We start from the raw sequence: 10,718 nt of genomic DNA, 5'->3' as shown, positions 1-10,718 counted from the left end.
AGATTTTGTAGCACTCTCCACATGCCATTTTAATGGAGGTTGTGTACGCGATATGGGCTTAAAACACAGCAAAAATGGAAAGAAGTCCCAGCAAAAGAAGAATGGATACAAAAACTTATGGAATATGTACATAGCTGTCAACTTTTCCCTTTTCTTGCGAGGAATCCTATTGGGAATAAGGGAATTTCCCTTTAAAAAAGGGGAAAGTTGACAGCTATGAATATGTAGAAATGGTGAAACTTACCGGAAAAATAAGAAATCAAGATAACAAACTTTTCATAAAAGAATGGAAATGGTTTATAATGGAATATTTACAAATAAACTGTAAATAGATAAGAACATTGGCAGGATTATTGTAATAACCTGCAGCTTTACAAGAGTATATATTTAAAGTAGATGAATGAATGAACAAATTAAGTTAATTTGGATGTGCAGAAAATATTAAAAATAAAGTGACGGAACCACAGAAAGAGGGGGAAGGAAGCCGAGTTTTGAAATGCTAAAATGATTGTAAAATTATTGAAATGTATAAAACTGAAAATCATAAATAAAGTATATAAATAATAAAAATAAAAAGCCCCCACTGTGTTTCAAACCACATTTTAATTTTATTTATCTATTTGAAGGCCAGTGGTTTGAATCCCCGCGACGGGGTGAGCTCCCATTGCTCAGTCCCTGCTCTTGCCACCCTAGCAGTTCGAAAGCATGTCAAAATGCAAGTAGATAAATAGGTACCACTCTGGCGGGAAGGTAAAATGGTGTTTCTGTGCGCTGTTCTGGTTCGCCAGAAACAGCTTAGTCATGCTGGCCACATGACCCGGAAGCTGTACACCGGCTCCCTCGGCCAATAAAGTGAGATGAACGCCGCAACCCCAGAGTTGGCCACGACTGGACCTAATGGTCAGGGGTCCCTTTACCTTTTTATTTGCACATTTGCCGTACTCATCTGCATGGGTAGATGTGCTTCCAAGTTGTCTGATCTCAGCGCACACCAGTGGGCAGGGATACTTTCATATGGCTAACATTCTCCAATCGGAGTGAAGCTGTATGAAGTCTCCAGACATGAGGTCTGAGGCATTGTTTCCATTATTTTACACCTACAGGGCGGAATGAATGAATGAATGTTTATTATTACGGCTAAACAGCCAGCATAGTAATAACCGGAATTTCGGGTTAATTTTTACATAAACATTAAAACAGTCAAAGTGGAATTTAACAATCAATATACTAATTAAATAGATTTAAAATAGGTGTCCAAGGAAATATGGATCCCATTAAAAGTTTTTTTTTTAAAAAAATAGAGGAATTTGACTGTGAGCTGTCTCAATTTATTACTGGTTTGCGGAGCTGTATAATCTTTTGCTTTCTTTGACTTACGGCTATTGCACAAAATCTAGCTATATTTCCACAGTACTGATGGGTCTTCATGTGACAAAATGTCTTCATATCCTGATTTTATAAGCTGAGATGTCATTGGGAGGGAAGTAATTGCTAAAACCAAAGTGGAAGAATGAATTTATGTGCTTTATACACAGTGGTACAGTGTGGTGCTTTGAAGAATCTCGATCAGGGTTCTGGGTTTCAGCTCCAAAGCCGAAAAGAGAAACTGCCCAGGTCTCGCTGGTTTTGGTGCTACATTCTCTCCAGATCAGCATATCTGCTTGTTATGAGGCAACACATTTTAAGACCGTATTATCTATTTCCAAATTGAAACACAACTGGAAATCCTGAATGTAATGAGAGAGACTGTTGGGGGAAATAATTTCTTGACCTGCCTGGCAAAACTGTATTATCAGGCTTAATTAGCTGGTATGGAATGAGGTATGTCTAACACCACCTGCAATGGGGATCTTGATAATAATAAAGGTTAACGATTCGATGCAAACCTTTAAACTAACACAGTTGATGCCAAGTGCTGCAGCTAATTCACAGAGATGGCATGTCTTGTTTTCGGTAAAATGCTTAATGCTGGGAAGCACCGTAAACTGCTTCTTTATTGCCCTGTATACAGATGTCTCCATCTTTTTTATTTTCTGACAGGTCCTTACAACTTAACGAGGACACAAGGTTTCGGCGAGGCAGGTTGACCTATGAATAGAGGATTCCGTAGGTGCCGAAGATTGTGGCTGCCACAGTGAAGGGCTTCAACTTTGCCCATTGACTTTGAGGGTCCCTGCCCCCACAAATATATTATTGTGGGTGCTGAAGTACCCACAGGCCCCCTGGAGTTGACTCCAGGGGAGGAGTCAATTGTGAAACCCATCTCTTTGTAATAAAAGCACACAGAATGCCTAAGACATTCCCCTGTGTCCAAGACACTATGATTTTAACAATTGTCAGAGAGGGGAAACACAGCGGGGTGAAGGCGTCTTCTTCTATATGTCCCTGTGTAAGTTTCAGTTAGTTTTTCTAATAAGGCTGTTTCCCATTGTTACGGAAATTACCGGGGGGGGGCCCACATCTTTAAAGTTGTTAAATGTTACAAATATTATGCATAAATGTATCCTTTCGACTTAACAGCTCAGGGAAGTTAACTAGCTTTAACAATCATATAAAATCAACTGCTTGGGCAGTTTCCTCCATTTCAATACTATGTTGCCCTTGGAAAAAATTACTCTTTTCTCTGCCACCTCCCCAAGCATGGGGACATGTCTACACACCTCCTACCCCAGGAAGGGCCCAGAGGTGACAATTGCTGAGCTGATTGTTGGCCAAGGAAAGCCTAATCCCATCCCCAGACTTGCCAAGGGGTCCAGACATGCAAAGGAAGTTCTATTGTACTTTGGGTGGCGGGATTTCAGAGGTGTTTGGCTATGCTAATCTTATACCTGGGTCTTGCCCTGCCATGTCTGCTTATGCTAATCTTGTACCAAGGACTTGTCTGGACATGTTTGCCAAGGTTAAACTAGTGTAACCCCTGTCTACCCCTCCCCTTTTGTGACATGTCAGTGATGTAGCAATGATGCTGTACGAACTGTATTCTGGGATATGGTGGGAAGGTTTTAAAAGTCCTTGTTACCCCATCCTCGGGGTTCAAAATTCCTCTTTGAACATGTTGCGCAATAAACTTTGGACTACAGCTATTTGCTCCGGTTGGTGGCTGGACTCCTTCCTTTATTCCACAGAGACGACAAGCTGGGTGACTGAGCAGCCTCGCACCTAGATTCTTCCGTAACACCCATACTGTCTGATACCATTGGTCCATGCTTACTTCTGACTGGTCTCTCCAGTGTCTGGCTATGATGTTTCTGGCTGCTGAGAGCAGGTGGGTTATGAGCTCTTTGTGTTGTGAGTGGGCAATATTATCTATGACTGTTAATGTGGTATGAGTGCAAGTCTGTGCTAAAAAGGCAAACACAATGGCAAACATTTAAATTTTATTCCAACTCTAGCGATGCGTTTTGTATATGGGAATGATTCAACAATCTGGATATCTCAGTGAGGATCCCAATTAGCCAGGTGTTAATTGATGTCCGGATAGCACTTACGTGATGATGAAGCTAACTCCAATGTGTTAAAGCCAACTTAAAACAATATTAACTTTCGTTAATTGTTGAGCTTAATTGCTGAAAGGCACCTAAAAAAACATTGTACAGGTACTAGATTCAGGTAGGTAGCCATGTTGGTCTGACGCATTCGAAATATATATATATATATTTAAAAAAAATTGTCCAGTGGCACCTTAGAGACCAACTAAGTTTGTTCTTGGCATGAGCTTTCGTGTTCATGTCTGTATTGTGTGTATCTGAAGAAGTGTGCATGCACACTTTTTTATATATTTCTAGGACAATGCTTATTTAATGGAGACACCGCTGTGGGTTAAACCACAGAGCCTAGGACTTGCCAATCAGAAGGTTGGCGGTTCGAATCCCCGCGACGGGGTGAGCTCCCGTTGCTTGGTCCCAGCTCCTGCCAACCAAGCAGTTCGAAAGCACGTCAAAGTGCAAGTAGATAAATAGATACCGCTCCAGCAGGAAGGTAAACGGCGTTTCTGTGCGCTGCTCTGGTTCGCCAGAAGCGGCTTAGTCATGCTGGCCACATGACACAGAGGCTGTACGCCGGCTCCCTCGGCCAATAAAATGAGATGAGCGCCGCAACCCCAGAGTTGGCCACGACTGGACCAAATAGTCTGGGGTCCCTTTACCCTTTACTAAGGTGCTACTGGACAATTTTTTAATTTTTTATATATATTTCTAGGACAATGCTTATTTAATGGAGACACCATTGATAGAATCTTTCAAGGAGTTGGAGATGATGTTTATAAGTGGTCCATGTTTCACAAGCAGACAGTAAGCTTGCAACAACTTGCTTCCAACAACTTGGGAAGTCGCAGTGCGGATTTCATATGCCCTTCATGGCCCGGGAAGATTTCTTCCTTGGGGGAAAGTGTTTTATACTAGTACAGTCCTGATTAGGAAGTGGTTTAGGGAACTGTCACTTCCTCCTGCTCATTGGCAACCAGGGGTGCCAACTTAAATAAAATATTGGGAGGGCCCAGACAAGCCCCACTCCACATAATCGATTGCAAGATGTGGCACACACACACCATTTGAATGGCAATTCCCATCAACTGGGGGGACGACGACAGTTCCCTCAAATATGTAATGGGGGGGGTGCCAAAGGGACCTTGGCCCCTAGGAGTAGGCTTCTATGTTGGGAACAATGCACATCACCTCCCTATGACTGGGTATTTTATTGTAATAATAATAATAATAATAATAATAATAATAATAATAATAATAATAATAATTATTATTTATACCCCGCCCATCTGGTTGGGCTTCCCCAGCCACTCTGGGCGGCTTCCAAAAAAATATTAAAATACTGTACTACATCAAACATTAAAAGCCTCCCTGAACAGGGCCGCCTTCAGATGTCTTCTAAAAGTCTGGTAGTTGTTGTTCTCTTTGACATCTGGTGGGAGGCCATTCCACAGGGAGGGCGCCACTACCGAGAAGGCCCTCTGCCTGGTTCCCTGTAACTTGGCTTCCTGCAGTGAGGGAACCGCCAGAAGGCCCTCGGTGCTGGACCTCAGTGTCCGGGTAGACCGATGGGGGTGGAGACGCTCCTTCAGATATACTGGACCGAGGCCCTTTAGGGCTTTAAATGTCAGCACCAACACTTTGAATTGTGCTCGGAAACGTATTGGGAGCCAATGTAGGTCTTTCAAGACTGGTGTTATATGGTCTCGGCGGCCGCTCCCAATCATCAGTCTAGCTGCCGCATTCTGGATTAGTTGTAGTTTCCGGGTCACCTTCAAAGGTAGCCCCACGTAGAGCGCATTGCAGTAGTCCAAGCGGGAGATAACCAGAGCATGCACCACTCTGGCGAGACAGTCCGCAAGCAGATAGGGTCTCAGCCTGCGTACCAAATGGAGCTGGTAAACAGCTGCCCTGGACACAGATTTGTTGTTCAGGTCAGTTCGACGACTTTGATGTTGTGGTTGATTTTGTTTCCTTTGGGCATTGTGGTTTGCCAAGCCCACGCCAGATCCTCTACTAAATCTGGCGTCGCAGGATATGTCCACTCCAAAGAGGAATTCTCTTTCCTGCATCTTAATTGTGTTTTATTGGCTTAATTTGGCTTTTATCTGATCTCTTTGCATTTGAGCGGCATGTAGCTTAATATTTGCTTCTCGTGTGGTCCCAATGAACCTTCTGTCCTGAGACTGTTAAATGCACATATGCTTTTCTGGGAGAGAAAAGACCAGGTTCTTTCTGCAGCGCTAAGAATCCTGTGAGAACTCACCAGTGATGCTCTGTGCATAGCACATCATTTTCAAAATGTCACCACCAAGTTAATTCACAATAATTAAAAAGGTAAAGGGACCCCTGACCATTAGGTCCAGTCCTGGATGACTCATCTCGCTTTACTGGCCGAGGGAGCCGGTGTACAGCTTCCGGGTCATGTGGCCAGCATGACTAAGCCACTTCTGGCGAACCAGAGCAGCACACGGAAATGCTGTTTACCTTCCCTCCGGAGCGGTACCTATTTATCTACTTGCACTTTCAAACTGCTAGGTTGGCAGGAGCAGGGACCGAGCAACGGGAGCTCACCCTGTTGTGGGGATTTGAACCATCGACCTTCTGATCGACAAGACCTAGGCTCTGTGGTTAAACCCACAGCGCCACCCGCGTCCCTAATTCACTATAGTTACCCTGGCCATTATTGCACCTAATCAAAGGTTCTCAGTGAGGAAAGCTTGCTAACGGGGAAGTGAGCTTTCCTCTGAACACGACCACTCCATCTCCAAGGATTATGCTAGTAGATTGCAGAAAGGTTTCCACATTGATTTCTTCAGCATCTCTTTCTCCTCCTCATCCTGCTCAAACCTCGGTATCTGGCGTCAGTCTCCAATATCTCCAGACTCCTGCCGATGCCTGTCACTGCTGACAGTATTGCACTGAATGGACAGGTGGTTTGACCGAATACAAGGCAGTTTCCCGTGTTCCTAAGCTGCAACCAAAATTGTTTCTTCACTATCAGAAAGAAGTTGTATCTGCGGCTGACGCTTGCAATTCCCAGGTGCAAATCCTTATTAAGAAGACGCGATAGCCCCTGAAGTCGAGAAAGAAAGAGATAAGTGTAGTGGTTGCTTCTGAATGTATGGGATGAAAGCAACGCGTATTATTTTATTTTTGTGTGTAATCTTGAGAGTGGGAGAAGTAACCTATTGTTTGCATCTCTGCCAGGGTTTAGCTAGATATCTGGTCAGATAGGGCCTTTTTTTTGTATGATCTGGCTGAGCTGATAAAAATAGACCTGCCTGGCCACATGGAAACTCCCCCTCCGGAGATTTGGAAGAAGTTGAATAGTACTTAAGCGGCACAAAAGCCTGTGAAATCAAACCATTAGAAAACCATCTCTGTCCCCTCCTTTCCACTGTGATAAAGAACCTGGGATGTTTCCTTTCATCCTGCACAGGCTGATAGGTTGTGAGTACTTCTTCTCACAACATTTACTATGTGGGAAGGGTGGGGGGGGGGAGAAGAAGAAGGCGCTCCCAGGTTTCAGCAGCCCTGCTTTCTTCTCTTCCCCAATCCCCAGCCCTATTATTACAGGGGAGAACATGTGAGTGCTGATAGCGTGGGCTGGGTTTGGAGGTGTTAAACCTAATGGAGCAACAGCAGCTGGCTCCCAGCAGAATTCAGGAGAGGGAAGGAGGACATAGAAGAAGGAAGGGGGGAGGCCCTTTCTTGTGCCCTAATTCTGAGCCGCATTTTTCTGACTGCAGCTGGAAACAAGAGGAAGAAAAGGTACCGCAATTATTTGCAGGGAACTCCTGATTGCAGGAGCTATTCCGCTTTCAGAAGCACACCTAGTCCTTTGAAAAATGCCTCCAGGCTCAGTATTTTGCAGGAAGGATCCAGGCGTGACCCAGAACTTTAGATTTGCATTTTTAAAGCGGATTAAAGATCAGCATCCTTGCCCAACAAACCCACCTTTTTAAAAAATAAAATAAATAGTTGCAGCTTGGAAACTTGACAGGAACAATGGGTACAGGGGAAGGCTTCCAGGCTGGTTTAAAGGTAAAGGTAAAGGGACCCCTGACCGTTTGGTCCAGTTGCGGACGACTCTGGGGTTGCGGCGCTCATCTCGCTTTATTGGCCGAGGGAGCTGGTGTACAGCTTCTGGGTCATGTGGCCAGAATGACTAAGCTGCTTCTGGCGAACCAAAGCAGCACACGGAAACACCGTTTACCTTCCCGCCGGAGCGGTACCTATTTATCTACTTGCATTTTGACGTGCTTTCGAACTGCTAGGTGGGCAGAAGCTGGGACCGAACAATGGGAGCTCACCCCGCCGCGGGGATTCAAACCGCCGACCTTCTGATCGGCAAGCCCTAGGCTCAGTGGTTTAGTCCACAGTGCCACCCGCATCCCCCCAGGCTGGTTTACAGATCCTTAAATAGAAAAAAAAATACAATTCCTGCTCTCAGGTTTAGAATCTGAAAAGGCGCAGCATGAAAGGAACATGGATTGGAGTGGAGGAGGAAATAAGCAAACTCAGGTACAAGTTCTTTATTACAATTTCTCCCAATGAACTGCTGCAAGGGGAGATTGTGCCAAAAGTTACTGCTCTACATCCCTTCTCTTCCCTCCTCTGTTACAGCACAATGTACTTCCCACTGCCAGGAGACAGTCTATGGAGTGATAGTTTTACCCCTAATGAATGGTGTCCCTACACTTAACCTCCATGAATTTCTCTATGAGGTCATTTAAGTTTGAGCCTAGCCCATTAATACATGGGCACAAAGGCCCAAAGCTGCCATAGCTCAGTGGTAGATCATATGTCTTGCCTGCAAAAGGTCTCTGGTTCAACCCCTGACAGCTCGGCAAGTCCTTATTATTATGATTATGATTACAGTGGTACCTCGGGTTAAGTACTTAATTCGTTCCAGAGGTCCATTCTTAACCTGAAACTGTTCTGAAGCACCACTTTAGCTAATGGGGCCTCCTGCTGCCGCTGTGCCACCGGAGCACAATTTCTGTTCTCATCCTGAAGCAAAGTTCTTAACCTGAAGCACTATTTCTGGGCTAGCGGAGTCCGTAACCTGAAGCATCTGTAACCCGAGGTACCACTGTATTATTAATATACCGCCCTATACCTGGGGGTCTCAGGGCAGTTCACAGAATAAAATAAAGATATAAAACCAAAAAGGACATAATAAAAATAAAAACAACAACCCAATAGCCCCCCCCCAAAAAAAATGTTTTAAAAGGGCATAGGATGTAAATCAGATCAACCAAAGGCTTGGTTAAAAAGGAACGTTTTTGCCTGGTGCCTAAAGGTGTATAATGAAGGCACCAGGTGAACTTCCCTGGGGAGAGCATTCCACAGATGGGGAGCCACTGCAGAGAAGGCCTCTTCTCGTGTTGCCTCTGGACCTCTTGGGGAGGCACACAAAGAAGGGCCTCAGAAGATGATCTCAGGGTCTGGGTAGGTTCATATGGAAAAAGACAGTCCTTGAGCTATTGCGGTCCTGAGCCATTTAAGGCTTTATAGGTCAAAACCAGCACTGTGAATTGGGCCCGGAAACTAATTGGTAGCCAGTGCAGTTGGACCAGGATCGGTGTACAGTCGTACATCTGAAGTCGAACGCCTTGCGAGACGAATGTTTTGGCTCTCGAACCCGGAAGTGATTGTTCTGGTTTGCGAACATTCTTTGGAACCCAAATGTCTGTTGTGGCTTCCGATTGGCTGCAGGAGCTTCCTGCTGCCAATCGGAAGCTGTGCCTTGGTATCCGGATGTTTTGGAAGTTGAATGGACTTCGGGAATGGATTCTGTTCGACTTCTGAGGTACGACTGTAATATGCTCAAATTGTATTGCTCCAGTGAGCAACCTGGCCGCTGAATTATGCACTAGCTGAAGTTTCCAAACCCTATGTATAACGCATTGCAGTAATCTAACCTTGAGGTTACCACAGCATAGACAACAGTAGTTAGGCTATCCCTGTCCATATAGGGGTGTAGCTGGGCCACCTGCCAAAGCTGATGGAAGGCACTCGGGCCACTGAGGCCACCTGAGCCTCTAGTGACAACAAAGGATCCAAGCTATGAACTGCAGATAGCAGTCTATCACCAACATAACTAGCTGACACCTGGGGAATACTATGGGTTGTAATTAACACCAGTCTCCTTATTTTCCAAAGTGAGATGAAAAGATAGCTGTAAATTTGCACCCAAGTTGCACTCTACTCATGAAAGGTCATCTAAACAGTAGCGGACATTGCAGTCATTTAATGCACCTCAAGGAAACAAACAAACAAACAAACAAAAAAGTCAAATCCCATTCCCAGCCTCCTCAAATCATTTCTCAATCCACAGAATCCAGTGCTTTCCAGATTACGAGTAACAGGATTAGGCAGATAAATGTGCTTGTTTCCATATGCTCTCTCTTCACACACACACACACACCCCCAACTCCCTGCACTTTCTGAATTTTTCCTGGCGAGCATAAATCCACTTAATTACCCCTTTAAAGCGCATAGGGAGAAGGATCAGGGTTCAGAAGCACTCTTGCTACTTTAGCGCTGAGCACCACGGGAGAAGACAGCAGTTTTTCCCCCTCCCCTGACTTTTCCTGGTCTTCCAGCAAAGGCTAGATAGAGAGCCAAAGCAAAACCCAAAACAAAAGGGGAGTTCTGTTATCATCTGTTTCATGTTGCCAGAGAAATGAACGATCGCTATAAACTTCAGGAGGAATTAACGGGAGAGAAAGAGCAGAGCACACAGAGAAAGTATACCAGGTTATTTAATGCTTGGATAATGAGGGGGTTGCTTCTGAAATGTCCTCCTCTTCCAAAACAAGACAATCTCTTCTCAACTTTATGCGCCCCTCTCTTCTTCAATTTGAATAAAAGGCATTATTAATTATAGGGGTTATGACTGGAACCATCTGAGCTTTTCCACACACGACACAGAGGCAATCTTAGGCTTCTTGTGGAATGGGCGTTCAACAATGAGCTACAACCAACTGCTGCTCCCTCCCTGATAAGGCCACCTGGACGATACATAGGTTTACAGGTGCATTTGTCATATTTACTCTTTGCATTTTTAGGCATGCACCTAAAACAGCTTCGGTATAAACCCATTTATTCCATTCCTATACTGCTCTTCCTCCTCAAGGGGTTTGGTCAAATGGTTTCCTCTTTCTCTCTTTATATATTCACAACAACTCTTCAAGTAGGACCCAAGCATAAGAGCACCCTCTTCTT

This window comes from Podarcis raffonei, chromosome 12 (genome assembly GCF_027172205.1).
Source record: "Podarcis raffonei isolate rPodRaf1 chromosome 12, rPodRaf1.pri, whole genome shotgun sequence".
NCBI classification, from domain to species: domain Eukaryota; kingdom Metazoa; phylum Chordata; class Lepidosauria; order Squamata; family Lacertidae; genus Podarcis; species Podarcis raffonei.
The sequence above is the reverse complement of the archived record's forward strand: the minus strand, read 5'-3'. Positions refer to the sequence as shown.